We start from the raw sequence: 17858 nt of genomic DNA on the forward strand, positions 1-17858 counted from the left end.
AATCTCTATAATCTACAAGAAAATCCAACACCTCTACAACAAAAAGACAAATAATCCTATTAAAAAATGGGCAAAGGAAATGAACAGACATTTCACCGAAGAAGACATTCAAGCAGCCAACAGACACATGAGGAAATGATCATGATCACTAGCCATCATCATTAGAAGGCAGGAGGGGACAAGAAAGCTGGTAATAGGGAACCCAAGGTTGAGAAGGAACGGTGTTGACATGTCGTGGGGGTGTGAACCATTGTCATAAAACAATATGTGTACTAACTGTTTAATGAGAAACTATTCTGTAAACCTTCATCTAAAGTACAATTAAAAAAAAAAAAAACAGAAGTATAAGGAAGCTGGTTGATTGGCCCTACTTTCACTAAACAAAGTGTGAAAGAAAGAGATGAGCTCAGGGCTATGGAACCAAAGCTTAAGTTCTGCATAAACGACTTCAAAGTTTTCACTTGTGCCTTGAAAGAGAAACTTATTTCTTGTAGTAACAGCGCTGATATTGCCAAAAAAACAAACCAAAGTTCTATCGTAAGAGTGGCGGAATTACAACGCCAACTCAATTGATCAACTTCTAAAAGTGTCTGAAGTTAAAGTGAGGGTATTGATTGGGAAGAAATTGGATCCTGAAACTTGGGATGGGACATATGTGCAGATAATCAGGAAACTAGAGATATTGGGCCCTAAATTCTGTTGAATCACTCCTGTCAACAGAACCAGCCCTTTCACTCCCATCTGAAGAGATTATGCCATGTTTGTCTGCTAAACCACCCTCCCCAGTAAAATCGTTAACCCCTCCTCCCACATCTAATGAGATTAACCCAGCTACTTCTAAAGAGTCTTTGTCTGAGACATTGCCTGGGGCATCACCTGAGGCAGATTCTTTACAAGACAATGCTGAATGTTCTCAAGGCACTTTTCCACCATCAGTTTTGGCTTCTAGACCTATAACTAGACTTAAGTCCCAGCGAACACCAAAAGGAGAAATACAAAGTGTGACCCAGGAGGAGGATGCTACACTTCGAAAGAACTGCTTGACTTTTCCAATGTGTAGAAACAGAAACAGGAATATGTGTGGGAATGACTATTAAATGTATGAGATAATGGTGCAAGGAACATGAAGATGGATCGGGCTGAGTTTATTGGTATGGGCCTACTGAGCAAAGATTCTTCATTCAATGTTTCAGCTCCAGAAGTTAGGAAAGGATCTAATAGTTTATTTGGTTAGGTTGCTGAAGTATGGATTACATGTTGGCCTACACTATACCAAGCTGAAGTACCAGACCTGCTTTGGTATACTGTAGACCGCTGTGATTACTATTTAAGGTAAGTCACATTTGACAGTGGGACCTGTCCTAACTGAATTAAGACACTATTATGGGTTGAATTGTGTACCCAAAAAATGTGTAGTAATTTGGCTAGGCCATGATTCCCAGTACTGTATGATTGCCCACCATTTTGTCATCTGATGTGATTTTCCTGTGTTGTAAATTTTACTTCTATGATGTTAATGAGGTGGGATTAGAGGCAGTTATTTTAATGAGGGAAGACTCAATGTACAAGTTTAGGTTGTGTCTTAAAGCAATCTCTTTTGAGATATAAAAGAGAGAAGCGAGCAGAGAGACATGGGGATCTCATACCACCAAGAAACAAGAGCCAGGAGTATAGCGTGTCTTTTGGACTCAGGGTCCCTATGTTGAGAAGCTCCTCGACAGGGGCAGATTGATGACAAGGACATTTCCCCAGAGCCAACAGAAAGGGAAAAACTTCCCCTACTGCTGGCACCCTGAATTCAGACTTCTAGCCTCCAAGACAGTGAGAGAACAAATTTCTCTTTTTCAAAAGCCATCCACTTGTGATATTTCTTTTATAGCAGCACTAGATAACAAAGACAGACACCTAACTACAGTAGGGCTGATTGGACCCCATGGCAGTAAGGGCCAAGTGGCAGCACTCAATCAACAAATCAAGATGTGTATGGTTATTGTAATGGACAGCAGACTCAAAGCACTAATCAGAATAGTCTGACTCTTATGGATTTATAGCATTAGCTACTTAGTCACTGTGTCCCTAGGAGTGAAATAGATAGGAAATCTACTAAATATTTACTTGATCTGTACAAGCAGATAAATTCTAGGTCAAGTGAACAGCAGCATAGCATGAATTGCCAGATAGAGAGTCATGGCCCCTAGATCAATTTCCAGACTTGAGCAACTTTAAAAACCTACAACCCCTTGAATGAAGGGGAGTTTGGGTCCACTTGAGGAAGGACTCCAATTCTCTGCCAAAAACTTACTGTTAATTTCTCTCCCAGACTTCCCCAAAGAGATCTATGACCTTTTACTAGAATGACTGTTTATTGGGGAAAAAGAAATAATTAGACTTTTTGGGAATTACTGGAGCTAAACTGACACAAATTCCAGGAAACCCAAAACATCACTGTGGCCCACCAGCCAGAGTAGGGGCATATGGAGGTCAGGTTATTAATGGAGTCTTAGCTCATGTCCATCTCACAGTAGATGAAGTGTGTCCCTGAATCCATCCTGTAGTGATCTCCCCAGTTACAGAATACACACTTGGAATAGATATAATCAGCAACTAACAGAACACCTACATCGGATCCCTGACAAATGGAGTAAGGGCTATTATGGCAGGAAAAGTCAAGTGGAAGCCAGTATAACTGCCCATACCTAGGAAAATAGTAAACCAAAAGCAATACCACATTACTGGAGGGATTGCAGAGATTACTGCCACCATCAAGGACTTGAAGGATGCTGGGGTGGTGATTCCCACCACATCCCCATTCAGCTTGCCTGTTTAGTTTGTGTAAAAAACAGATCTTGGAGAATGACAGTGGATTATCAAAAACTTAACCAGATGGTGACTCCAATTGTAGATGACATTCCAGATATAGTTTCATTGCTTGAGCAAATTAATACATCTGCTTACACCTGGTATGCAGCTATTGATCTGGCTAATGCCTTTTTCTCCATACTTGTTTCGAAGGACCACCAGAAGCAGTTTGCCATCATTTAGCAAGGACAGCAATATACCTTCAGTTGCCTACCTCAAGGCTACATCAACTCTCAAGCCCTATATCATAATTTAGTCCACAGTGAACTTGATTGTCTTTCCCTTCCACAAGACGTCTCACTGGTCCTTTATATTGATGACATTATGCAGATTGGGCCTAGTAAGGAAGAAGTGTCAATGACTATGGACTTATTGGTAAAACATTTGCATGCTAGAGGGTGGGAAATTAATTCCACAAAAATTCAGGTATCTTCCACCTCAGTGAAATTTCTAGGGGTCCAGTGGTGTGGTGCATGTGGAGATATTCCTTTTAAAGTGAAAGATAAGTGGTTGCATCTGGCTCCTCCCACAACTAAAAAGAAGGCATAACACCTAGTGGGCCTCTTTGGATTTTGGAGGCAACATATTCCTCATTTGGGTGTGCTACTCCAGCCAATTTATCAAGTGACTCGAAAACCTTCTAGTTTCGAGTGGGCCCCAGAACAAGAGAAAGCTCTGCAACAGGTTTAGGCTGCTGTGCAAGCTGCTCTGCCTCTTGGGCCATATGATCTGGCTGATCCAATAGTGTTTGAAGTATCAGTGACAGAGAGGCTGTTTGGAGTCTTTGGCAGGCCCCTATTGGTGAACCACAGTGCAGACCCTTAGGATTTTGGAGCAGAGCCCTGCCATCCTCTGCAGATAACCATTCTCCTTTTGAGAAACAGCTTTGGCTTGTTACGTGGCCTTAGTAGAGACTGAATGTGCTTACACATGAGACACCAAGTCACCATGTGACCTGAGCTGCCCATCAGGAGCTAGGTGTTATCTGACCCACAGAGTCATAAAGTTGGATGTGCACAGCAGTACTGCATTATTAAATGGAAGCAGTATATACAAGATTGGGCCCAAGCAGGGCCTGAAGGCACAAGTAAGTTGTATGACGAAGTGGCCCAAATGCCCATGGTCTCCATTCCTGTCACATTACCTTCCATCTCCCAGTCTGCACCTGTGACCTCATGGGGAGTTCCTTATGATCAGTTGACTGAGGAAGAGAAAACTTGTGCCTGGTTTACAGACAGTTCTGCATGATATGCAGGCACTACTTGAAAGTGGGCAGTGGCAGCACTATAGCCCCTTTCTGAGACAGTGGTGAAGGGGAATCCTCCCCTTGTGCACAACTTTGAGTAGTGCCCCTTGTTGTTCACTTTGATTTGAAGTAGAAATGGCCAGATATGTGATTGTATACGGACTCATGGGCTGTGGCCAATTGTTTGGCTGGATGGTTAGGGACTTGGGAGAAACAAGAATGGGAAATTGGAGACAAAGAGGTATGGGGAAGAGGTATGTGGATAGACCTCTCTGAATGGGCTACAGAAATGAAGATATTTGTGTCTCATGTGAATGCTTACCAGAGGGTGACCTCAGCAGAGGCAGATTTTATCAATCAAGTGAATAGAATGATGCTTTCTGTGGAAACCAGTCATCCTCTTTCCCCAGCTACTCCTGTCATTGCTCAACAGGATCATGAACAAAGTGGCCATGGTGGCAGGGATGGAACTGATGCATGAGTTCAGCAACATGGACTTCCACTTACCAAGGCTGACTTGGCTACAGCCACTGCTGAGTGCCTAATCTGCCAGCATCAGAGACCAACACTGAGTCCCTGATGTGACACCATCCCTCAAGGTGATCAGCCAACAACATGGTGGCAAGTTGATTATATTGGACCACTTCCATCATGGAAAGGGCAGCGGTTTGTTCTTACTGGAATAGACATTTACTCTGGATATGGATTTGCCTTCCCTGCATGCAATGCTTCTGCCAAAACTGCCATCGATGGACTTAAAGAATGCCTTGTTCACCGTCATAGTATCCAATACAGTATCATCTCAGATCTAGGGACTCATTTCACAGCAAATGAAATCCAGCAATGGGTCCATGCTCATAGACTTCACTGAGTTTATCATATTCCCCATCATCTTGAAGCAGCTGGCTTAACAGAACAATGGAATGGCCTTCCAAAGACACAATTACAGTATTGCCAGCTAGGTGGCAATACCTTGCAGGGTTGGGGCAATGTTCTCCAGGAGGTTGTATATGCCTAAACTAGCATCCAATATATGGTGCTGTTTCTCCCATAGCCAGGATTTATAGGTCCAGGAATGAAGGGGTGCAAATGAGAGTAGCATCACTCAGTATTACCCCGAGTGACCCACTCACAAGATTTTTGCTTCCTGTCCCTGTGACTTTATGCTCTCCAGGTCTAGAGGTCTTAGTTCCAAAAGAAGGAATGCTCCCACCTGGAGACACTTCTCTGATTCTATTGAACTTGAAGCTAAGAATGCCACATGGTCACTTTGGGCTCCTTACATCTCTGGATCAACGGGCAAATAAGGGAGTTACCATACTGACTAGTGTGATTTATCCTGATTATCAAGAGGAAATCAGATTGATATTACATAATGGAGGTAAAGAGGAGTATGTCTGGAATGCAGGAGACCCCTTAGGGCATCTCTTAGTACTACCATGCCCTGTGATTAAAGTCAACCTAAAACTACCGCAACTCAATTCCGAAATGACTCTTAATGGTCCAGATCCTTCAGGAATGAAGGTTGGGTCACCCCACCAGGCAAAGAACCACAACCAACAGAGAAGCTTGCTGAGGGCAAAGGGAATACAGAATGGGTGGAAGAAAAAGGCAATTCTAGATACCAGTTACAACCACGTGACCAGTTGTGGAAAAAAGGAGTGTAATTGTTATGTCAGCTTTGTATGTGTGCATCAAATATTTTTGTTTTCTTCATTTATAAAATATAAGATGTAAATAGAGCTAGTGCATTTTTGGTTGTATGTGTGTTTGTTGTTTCATGTTAGGTGCAAGTACGACTTTATAACTGTCTTTATTCCGACATTATGCATGGTTTAAGGAGATATGTACAGGTGTCAAGTTGATGAGGGGTGGACTGTGATGGTTAAGGTTGTGTGTCAACTTGTCTGGGCCATGATTCTCAGTGGTTTGGCAGTTATAATGTAGTTTGGCAGTCGTATGATGTTGTGATCACGTCCATGATGAAATTTGATATAATATGATCACTTCCATGATGGGATCTGCTGTGAATAGCCAATCAGTTGAACAGGAGTTTCCTTTGGTGTGTGGCCTGCATCTAATGTAAGTGGACATTCTGGCAAGGTTTGTGGGCTGTTGCTCGCTCTGGATCTTGCAGCTGGCTCCTGTTAATCTGACCTCCAGTTCTTGGGATTTGAACTAGCAGTTTACCTGTGGTCTTGCCTGCCACTCTTGGGATTTGTCTGTCTTAGTGTCCTGTGAGCAAGAGCCCTACTCTCTGACCTGTCAATCTTGGGTTTGCCAGCCCCTGTGGCTATGTGAATCAAGATAAGCCTCTATCCTGACCCATGAACTTGGGACATTTCAACCGCTACAACCACAGGAGACATTTCCTTGATATAAATCTGTCTCTCTCTCTGTCTCTCTCTCTCTCTGTATATATATATATATATATATGCACTGTACTGGTTCTGTTTCTCTAGAGAATCCAACCTAAGACACTTGTATAAAAAAACAAGAAAAGGCAAAAATATAGAGAGCAAAGTTTATTAGTGGTTACCAGGGATGGGAGTGAAGGGGAAAGGGAGGGTTAATGGTGATGGAAAATTTGTGTTAATTGTAGAGTTGCATAGTCATTTATTGCAATTGCTGTCAATAAGTTGTACACATGTAAAAATTTGAATTGGCATAAGTTTTTTGATATACTTACAGCAAAAACAAAAAAAGTAGCTGCTGAGGCTGCTTATGTACAACCAAACACCTCATGGAATTTGTTTCCTTTGTTTAGAGGTTTAAGGTCATGGTTTCATGGGACATCTGTTAATTGGCCAAATAATGTGTTTGGTGCTTTTGTTCTACCTCTTAGTTCATTGCTTAGTGCCTGGGGTCTTAAAAGCTTACAAGTAGCCATCCAAGACACAACTGATCTGTATTCACCTGGAATAACAGAGGAAGAAGGAACTTCCTGGATCCATCGAGGCTGGATGAAGCCCTGAAACTATTGCCCTGAGATAATCTTTAAACCTTAAAGCAAAAATATCCCCTGAAGTCTTCTTAAAACCAAACAACAATTTAGCTTAATTGGTAAAGAATTTCTGCCTTGAGCATTGTGCTCTTTCAAGATTTATCTATATGGGATCAAACTGACAACAGAAACTCGAAAGATTAGATAGGAAGCTTAAGAGCAGTGAGTTTATCTTAATGTAGAAGGAACAACTCAGAAAAGGAGGGTGAGAATGGTTGCACAAGTTGAAGAATGTAATCAATGTCACTGAATTGTATGTGTAGAAACTGGCAGTTTTGTATTTTTGGCTGTGTAACGCCTCTCTGTCTTTGGGTTACCGCCGTCAGCACAGTCAGAGCATTTGCTGCTGCCAAAGGGAGGCCAGCTTAGCCCCCACACAGCCACTTGCTCTGGTTGGACATCCATCTCAAAAAAAAAACACTGTCCATCATGGGTGACCCAGATATTATTTGAAATACTTGTGGTATAGCTTCAAGCATCACATACAATCCACCACAGTACAGCAAGCCAACAGACAGGTGGTGGAGTCATTTCTTAACAGTAGGGAAGTGAACTAACATTTATTTGAGCATTACTGGAATTCTTGAGCTAGAGGCTTTGATATATTGTATTAGATAATCCTCATAATAGTTGAAAGAACTATATACAAATGAAAAAATCAATGTGTGGATATGATAAATAACTTGCTCAGGGTTTCAGGTTTACACCGCTGCTGAGTGTGAGTGGGGATTAGAGTCCAGGTCTCTAAAGGTAAACTGGTTTCCTCTACTCCCCATTTGGGCTTTTAAAACAGCTGGGAACACATGCAGAAAGGTCTTAATGAGAGGCCAAGCTGTGAATGCTGGGTTCAGGCTTGTCTGGGCGCATTTGGAGGCTAGGAAAGGTAAACTGCCAGAGTCTATTTACAGGAGGCATTAAGGTGTCATTTAGGGAAGAAAGCCTCCTTAGGGAAGAGGTAATTTGACAAATGCCCTGCCCTTGGCTACCATTCTTTGGCTATGGGGTAGAGGAAGTGCTGAATTTGGGAAGGCATGTGCTCCTGTAGGCCTGAGATTTGAGGAGGGCATTGAAAAATGGGTAGAAAATTTCAGAAGTTGAAAGATATGTGCACATATAAATGCATACACACATATGTTTACATGCTGTAAAGAGACATCAGAAATCACCTAATTTCCTGAGGGATAAGAATCAGAATAACACAAAGCTGATTTCCTATGCAGTGGAGGTCAGACATACCTCTACTCTCCAACTTTTTCACCATTTCTGACACCAGCCATTCCTCCCACTGAACTCTCTACTTCTCTGCCGGGTTCAATAATCCATTGCAATGGCCACACAGAACTCACGGATCGTACTCACGGTTGTGTGATTTATTAGGGAAGTAATAGGCTACAACCCAGGATTAGGATCAACTTGGAATTAACAGTATACAACTCAGGGCAGGATCTACTTTTTCAATCAGGACAGCTTCCAGACAGGACAGGTCTCTCAGCTCCTCTCAGCGGCCGTGGTAGCTGCCCCTTCTAGGCCATGCATGCCACCTCTTGGCTGTGCACACCTCTCTGTCTTTAGGTTCCAGCTCTTAGTACAGCCAAGGCATTTGCTGCTTCCAAAGGCAATCCAGCTCAGTCCTCACACTGCTGCTTGGTCTGCTTGGACATCTGTCTGCATGAGCCCGGACTGCAGCTGCTTTCCCTTTACGAGGTGCCTAGCTCTGTTGGCAACCTCCTGCTCAGACGTGCCCAGGTCTGCTCCATGGGCTGACTCCCCTACTGCTGCCATCTTCCAATCTCATGGTTCTTGCTGCTTGTACTGCTGTTTCTGTTTCTCTTCTACTTGGCTCTGCTGTGCTTGCTGCCATTTCTGTACTGCTGGGCCCCCTTCTGAACCTCTTGACATCTTCACTGTTACAACCCTTGACCCATATTACAGCACTTTTAGGAGGTTTCCTCCTCTCTCTGTCTCTTTCTCTCTTTCTTCTTCTTCCTCTTCTCCAAAAACCTTGTGGGGTTGGCTGCTTATAAGCAAATTCCTTGCCAATTTCAAGGCATGGCCCTCCCAGCAGGACTACAAACTGACCAGTCCTCATCAGTGAACTGCAAGTTGCTCAATCCTATTGGGTGGATTTTCAAGCCACTGTTTGAGAAGCAAATCAACAAATCCCTGCAAGGTACATAAAATAGACCAACCACAGGGAAGACTGAGGTGCAACCAATTATTTTTGGTAGAATTATAAACCCAGAGTCAGAAAGGCCATATATAAGAGAAACCTATTGCATTGTACACACACATACATGCACACACATGCACAAGCTTGCTTGCAGAGCCAATGCTGATTTATTCTGAAGCTGTTTCTTGACTCACACTGAGCTTATATAAGAAAGTAATCTGACTTGAATCTCTAGAGAGACAATTGGCCTACAGACAGGTTATTGGGCCCAGGCTGTCACCTCACAGTAAATATGAAGTCTATTGGCTTTTTCTGTTAGGTGGTAGGAAAGGGTGGCAAAGCCAGGTGGTTTTTCTGTAAGATCAAGAATCCCTCCCCATCTCAGCAACCTGGCTTCTCTCTCTGCAGTTAGTGTCCTTAGAGGTAAATGGTTTTGATGTTTCTTTCCTCCTGGGTTAGAAAAGTGCAGCACTTTAAGGGAAATATTTTCTCACTGAGGAAAGCATTGCTGGCTTTGTCTCTAACTCTGTTTCTCAACACAGCCTGGATTTCTGCTCCATGCATGCAACACTTCCTATATCTCTAATGTTGCATATGTGCCTTATGGGCCAATTTACCTAAGGCTGAATTTGCAAAAGTCATCTGCTGGGTAATTTGGAAGGATTGGTTATGCTAACAACTTACTGAGCTCTTGCCATGTGTCAACACTGAGCCAAACTCTTCAAATCCATAACCTCCTTAATTCTGCTGACAATCCTATGGGGTAATGGGACAAAGAAGAGTCAGGAGATTGGGGGAAGAGAAAGAAAGTAAGAAAGCAAGCTAGCTTCTTCAGAAAGATGAAAGAAACATTAGAGGTCTCTCCTCAACAAGTCATCACCAGAGTTGGAGGAAGATACAGGCTCTGTGTTCAGGCTTTCTAGAGAATTCCTTCACAAGATTCTTATCCACCTTTAGCTGTTGGTACAACTCTACTTAGAGAATGAAGAATCAGGGCAATTGGAGAAAAGTCTTGTGTGTGTCCAACAGAGGAAGAGGAGAAGAGACCTCTACTTCCACGAGCAGGCTTAGAAGTTACACTGAAGAGGGTGGGTGAAGGGCATAGCCAGTGAGAAAGGATAGAGCTTGAAGGCATGGCTTTCCCTCCCCAGGTTCAGAACTGAGAGGGAGAGAACAGATTAACACACTGGGGGCACTGGGTTTGGGACTGGAGGATTCTGGTGTTCAACATATATGTAACCTAGAAAGAAGTGAAAAGGAGAGAGTGTGATGAGAGATAGGAGGAGGGCTAGAGAGGGAGGGAGGCAGGGCCAGGAGTGATCTAGTGTCCTGGTGCTGGCAAGGGCAGAGGTGGCTTAGGGAGCTGGGTGAGGAGGAGGTGAAGCCTGGAGTGCCAGAGGGGAATTAATTGCCACACCAGGGTCTCCCTGGTCAGGGCATGAGGGCAGCAAGCCTCAGGCATTTCTGCATCTCAACCTTTTAGCACGTTATGAGGACATAATGAAAGCTCAACAAGAAATTTTAAATTACTTTCTTGAAATAGTTCCTATTAATAAAGTTAATACATGCAAATAAAAAAATCTAAGGAAATACAGAAGAGTAAAGATCTACCATAAATCCACCAATGCATACCTATTATTATTACCTGGTGTATAAACCTTATATATTTTAAACAAAAGTAGGATCATTCTCTGTGTATTGTATTTCCTTGTAGCTTGTTTACTTTTAGCTTGGCCTATTTTCAATCTATAATTTATAGTAATGGAAAATTTAATGAAAAGTTATGGAGAAAAGTGAGAGAAAAAGGAACAAAAAGACACTTTTCACTTTCAGTTACCCAACTATCCCCTACCAGCTCTCTGTCCTGAGGGAGGCAAGCTGGCACCGCTTCACAGGGAGCCACACTTTGTAGGGATCTCAGGTGACTCAATTCCAGCTGCTAACAGCTGGCCTCTGGATGGCCTATTATTACCCAACAGTCGGATCAGTGCAGGGTTGAGTCACTCCCAGCACTCAAGACCCTGGAGACACCCTCCTCATCAATCACCCTGGGAGACAGAGCCTCTGCAGGCGCCTAGTGTCTTAGCCAAGAATGTAAGCCACTGTCACCAGGGAGGAGGTGAGGGGGTGGCTTTGGCTTGGTTATTTATTGCTGTGACTGTTGAGCAATGGCAGTATACTCCGAAGGAGATGCATTCACTGCTGCTTGAGGCCAGGGGCTCAGTGTCCAGGGCTGACTTCTTGCCATTGTTTGTCCTGTCCTCAGAGATGATATTGGTCCATAGCTAAGGCTTTTCAGGCACCACATCTCTTTCTAGCTCACTCCGTCTCAGGGTGGGAACTATCATGTTAAAGAAAGAGAAAACCAAGCATGCTGAATGGGCCTAAGGTCCAGAGCAATTCTGAGTGGAGCTTGGTGTCTGCCTTTTGAATTTGTCCTCCAGCCCAGGTCCAAAGCACTTCTGTCAGAATCCCAGGGGATGGAAGAGACATCAGTAAAAAATAGTGTGTTCTTTACATTAAAACTCTTCAGGTCACCTAGGCCACGTGCCAGTGTGTGACCTGGTGTGGAGAGTGGGCGATTCCCCACCTGCAAGGAGCATAGGGTGGTCTTGAGATCCTGTAGCACCGGTGTGGCCTAGGGAGAGCTTCAGCTTATAACTGGGAACCATAACATACCTTGTGACGGTGAGGATGCTCAGACAGACATGGCAGTTATGGGCAGGAGGCCTTTCAGCTGCAACCACTGGAAGTGTTGGCAGGACTTAGATTGATAGGACATGGGGCCCTACACTAAATTTCTTCCAAACGTCCCAGCACAGGGAGGAAGAAAATGGACATGCTGCCAGGTAGTTGACAGGGTTGGTAAGGAAGAATACTGGAAACATTTTCAGGGATAGGGTGTGTGTGTGTGTATGTGTGTGTGTGTGTGTGTGTGTGTAGGGCTGAAGATCCTGTGGCACTCCTGGGAGCATAGTTGAGTACCTATGGGTTATACTGTCAGTAAATCACTATTTAATATCCTCCAGCTGGAGGTCTTGGAAACTTGGGTTAGTCTCCTAGCAAATCCATGGAGCAGGACTTAGGATGCTCACTTTGCAGCTGAGGTGGCCAAGACACTGAGAACTTCAGGAAATGGCCAGATTTGCACAGCTAATAAGAAGTAGAGCTAGGATATGCCCTCATGACTATTCGCTCTCAGAGTCCACACCTTATCTTCCACAGAGCCCTGTCTGTGTTTATTAGGTTCCTCAGTGAGTCCTTGAAAAGAGCAGCTCAATTCTCAATTAACTGTATATCATGAATTGATTCCTTGGCTAGAAAGTAGGGATGAGGCTGGATAGGGGACATCAGTTTACTAAATGCAAAACAACATATTGAGCTCTGAATTTCACACCACTGGATATTTAATGTTTTGAAATGTATTTTATTATTATTACTTACCTCAAATAAGTCACTTCTTATGCACAATGGAGAGAAACCTGGGTCACTGAGTTAGGAAGATACGAAGATAGAATTTAGTTTTAAATGCAGATCTGTGATTTTCAGTATGTTATTTAACTGCTATTTACCTCAGCTTCCTCATCCATAAAATGGATATAATAGTTATATCCATTGATTAAAAATTAATTAAATAAAATTAAGTATTTAAAAGTATCTTGCTTTAAATAGGGATTCAAAAAATTTTTGGATTTCTTCCCCTTTCCTTTGCACTCTTCTCCTTGAAACATTTTTGAGACTTTGGATTTTCCCTTTCAACTCTCCCTTTATATAATAACTATCTGCTCCCTTTTGCTATCGGATGATCCCAGGAAGCCCAGAATTCACACCCAGAGGACATGGCCTGATGGGAGAGGTAGTGGCATAGTGAGAAAACTTGTCTTTCAGCATAAGAATGATGGAGTTCGAGCCTGAGTTGTGCCATGACCCGAGGTATGTGTAACACTAAGGAAGTAACTTGATATCTTTAGACAGGATATGTGCAGTCAGTAGCACTGGAATATTGGAATACAAGCAAGACCCCACCCAGCAGAACCAGGGACAAAGCTCCCCACTCATGGTCACCCTCCTCCCAGGGGGTGAGAAGGCCCTGGTAAAACAGCCGTCTGCTGAGTTTGAAGATAGAGAAATAATCTGAAATTTTAAATGGGAAGAGGGCAGCAAGTCAGGCTGTAGGGTCAGGGATCAACCTAGAAACCCAAATCTAGGTGTGATGACTCAGAATCTACATCGTCATCAAGAATGTGTGGGAACCCAGGGGTTGTGACTGGGTCCTAGCATCAATAGAGGGGAATACAAATTTTCTCCAAGACTATAAGTTGTAGGAGGTTTTTCTTGTTTCATTAAGGAATGACTAAAGCAGTGGTATGCTTTACTCCTTTCACAAAACTCTGCTGACAAAGGGAGTTCTCACTGTACCTACTGGAAGAGGCTCAGAATGACAAGGGAAGCTAAACAAACTTTGAGAGCCCTAATTATGGCAACATTTGGAAGGAAATTATAGTTTAATGCAGAAATAAATGAAATAGAGAATCAAAACAATAGAGGAAATCAACAAACCAATGATGGTTCTTTGAAAAGATCAACAAAATTGGCAAACCTTTAGCTATACTGACCAGAAAAGAAGAGAGAAGTCTCAAATTACAAAATCAGGAACGACGTAGGTGACGTTATTATTGATCTTACAGAAATAGAGATGATTATACAGGAATACTGTAAACAATAGTATATCAACAAATTACATAACCCTTTCAAGACTCAATTGTTTTCTGCTTTGAATTTTTTTTTTTTTATACCGTGTGTTTTCATTAATGGAAGCATGCTATTTCATGGAGTATGTTTAAATTTTTGGTTGGTAATATGGATTTTGAGAAATATTATCTGGTACTACATGGTTACCACAGAACTTTTAAGGTTCTCAAACTTCATAATTAGAGGGGCCTGTCCGTACGTTTGGACGTTGGTTGCTGATGTTTTTCATGGTGCCTTTCTTTAGGTTACATGGGAAAACTGTTTTTTCAAATATGACACACACACAATAAAAAAATCAAAACACAACAGTGCTCCCTAACTATCACACAGGAAGCCATTAATGTACTTACAAGGCTTATCTAGGGGTACAAAAGGCAAAAGAGACAAAATTTTTACCCAATTACACTTCCTGGTTGCACTACCTCACTTGCAAGCCTCATACCCCAACTATTTTTCTTTAATTAACATTTCTTTCACCTTTCAAGTTAACACAAGTTCCCACTAGAGAGCAGGAAATACTTTCAGTGGTAAAAGAGTACTACCAAAGAACCTGAGAGCCAGAAAATGTGGGTGGTACATTGTATGTACCAAGGATTTGTTCAACAAATGAAAACCAATCGGTGTAATACAACATATTACTAGAAAAAAAGGACAACAGCCACATGATCATCTGAATAGATGAAGAAAAAGCATATGAAAAAATCCAAGACTATTTCATGTTAAAACACTTAGCAAAGTGGGAAAGGAGGAGAACTTCCTCAAGTTAATAACGAACATCTACAAAACCCCCACAGTTAACATCATACCTAATGGTGGAAGACTGAAAGCTGCTCCCTCAACCCCCAAGATCAGGAATAAGACAAGGATATCTGCTCTTGCTGTTTCTTTCTTTCTTTTTCTTATTTTTAACAATTTATTTTATCTTACATATTCTAGTGAAAATGTACAGAGCAAAAATACACCAATTCAAAAATGTCTACATTTACTGCTCATTGACCTTCTTCAAGCTGTGCAGTCTCACTGTCCCCCTCTGAATTATTCCTCCACCATTAGCATAAAGTCACTGCCCCCTAATCTTCTTATCTAACTTTTCAAGTTGCTGTTCTCAATTTGATCCTATATAGGTAATTCTTTAAAAGAGCACAATGCTCAAGGCTGACATTCTTTATCAATTAAGCTAAACTATTGTTTGGTTAAGAAGCCCTGGTGGTACATTGGTTAAGTGGTTGGCTGCTAACCAAAAGGTTGTTGGTTTGAACCCACCAGCCACTGCACAGGGGGAAGATATGGCATTCTGCTTCCATAAAGTTTAGAGTTGGAAATCCTGTGGGACAGTTCTACTCTGCCCTATACAGCCCTGTAAGTCAGAAGCAACTCAATGGCAAGGGGTATTGTTTGGTTTAAAGAAGACTTCATAGAATATTTTTGGTTTAGGATTTATGGTTTAATGATTATCTCAGGGCAATAGTTTTTGGGTTCCATTCAGCCTCAATGGTTCGAGAAAGCCTGGATTCCATGAAAATTTGAAATTCTATTCTGCATTTCCCCCCTTTTGATCAGGATCCTCCTATAAAATCTTTGATCAAAACTTTCAATAATGGTAGCTGAACACCATCCAGTTCTTCTGGTCTTATGACACAGCAGGCAGTTGCTCATGGAGGCAATTAGCCATACATTTTTTTTTCTCCTCCTATTCCTGACTCTCTTATTCCTCTCTTGCTCCAGGAGAATAAAGACCAATTGCCATACTTCGGATGGTCACTCACAAGCTTTCAAGACTTCAGGCACTACACAATAAGTTAGGAGGCTGAACAGAATTACTAAACATATTAGGCCAGTTATCTGGGATATGCCGTGAAGCCATGACCCTAAACCTTCAAACCAAGAAACGAAATCTCATAAGATGTTTGGTTATACATAACCAGCATAAACACCTGCATTTTTTTTAATAAAAATATACATCACAAAATGTTTGTCAAAAATCTTTTGTGTAAAACTTATTGACATCAATTACATTAATCAGCTGTGTAAGTATTACCCTTAATGCAAAATTTTCATTACCATAAACAAAATCTCAATGCTTCATAAGCAATAATGCCTTTTCCCCTCCTCCTACTTCTGACAGCGAACTAATAAACTGGTCTCTATACATTTTCTTTTTCTTGTCTTTTTATATAAGTGAGATCATACAATATTTGCCCTTTTGTGATTGACTTATTTCACTCAGCATAATGTCTTTAAGTTCTATCCATTGTTGTAGCATGTATCAAGACTTCATTTCTCCTACTGGTTGAGTAGTATTTCAATGCATGTATGTACCACATTTTGTTTATCCATTCATCTGCTGATAGGCGTTTAGGTTGTTTCCACCTTTTGACTATTGTGAATAGTGCTGCAATGAACACTGGTGTACAAATATCTGTTAACATCTTTCAAGTCCTTTGAGTATATTTCTAGCAGTACTGGCTGTTATGGTAGTTCTATTTTTAGATTTTTGGGGAATTGCTACACTGTTTTCCACAAAAGTTGTACTACTTTGCATTTCTATCAGCAGTGGATAAGGCTTCCAATTTCCCCACATCCTTACTAACTTTTATTTTCTGTTTTGTTTTTATCTTAGTCACCTTAGTGGAAGTGAAATGGTATCTCATTGTGGTTTTGATTTGCATCTCTCTGATGGCTAATGATACTGAGTATCTTTTCATGGGTTTGTTGGCCATTTGAATATTCTCTTTGGTGAAATGTCTATTCAAGTCCTGTGCACATTTTTGGGGGGTTACTTGTCTTTTTATTGTTAAATTGTCAAAGTTCTATATATATTTTTGTTATTAGATTATTATTGGATATACGGTTTCTGAAGATATGCCAGTCAGTAACTTGTTCTTTCACTTTTTTGGTGAACAAAAGTATTTAATTTGTATGAAGTCCCATTTATTTATTTTGTCTTTTGATGTTTGTGCTTTTGTTATTATGTCAGATAATCCATTGTTAAAAGCTAGTCCTTCTCCTGCATTTTCTCCTAAGAGTTTTATGATTTAATTTGCATATTTAGGTCCATAATCCATTTTTAATTTGTTTTTGTGTATAGTGTGAGGTATGGGTCTTGTTTCAATTTTCTACCTGTGGCAATGCTATTTTCCCAATAACATTTATTGAAGAGACTCTTTTCCCATTGAACAGACTGAGTCCCCTTGTCAAAAATCAGTTAATCATAGATGTGTGGGTTTTATTTTTTTCTGGACTCTCAATTCTATTCCATTGGTCTTTATATCTATTATTATACCAATACCAGGCTGTTTTGATTATTGCAGCTGTATAATATGTTTTGAGATCAGAAAGTGTGAGTCCTGCTTTGTTCTTCTCCAAAATTACCTTAGCTAATCTGGGCTGTTTGAAATTCCATATAAAATTGAGGATTGGTTTTTCCATTTCTATAAACAGGGCTGTTGGTATTTTTATTGTGATTGTGTTGAATCTATAATTCGCTTTTGGGTAGCAATGACATCTTAACAGTATTAAGTCTTTTAATCCATGAACACGGAACATCTGTCCATTTATTTAAGTCTTCTTTATTCTCTTTCAGTAGAGTTTTATAATTTTCATTGTATAAATCTTTCACAACCCTTATTAAATTTATCCCTAAGTATTTTATTCTCTGAGATGGTATTACACATAGATTTTTTCCTAAATTCTGTTTCAGATTTCTCATTGCTTGTATAGAGAAACCCAGCTGAGTTTTTTGTGTTAACCTTGTCCCCCACAGCTTTGCTAAATCCCTCTATTAGCTTTAGAAGATTTTTTTGTGAATTCTTTGGGATTTTCTATAT

This window comes from Trichechus manatus, unplaced genomic scaffold, assembly GCF_000243295.1.
Source record: "Trichechus manatus latirostris isolate Lorelei unplaced genomic scaffold, TriManLat1.0 scaffold00155, whole genome shotgun sequence".
Classification (NCBI taxonomy): domain Eukaryota; kingdom Metazoa; phylum Chordata; class Mammalia; order Sirenia; family Trichechidae; genus Trichechus; species Trichechus manatus.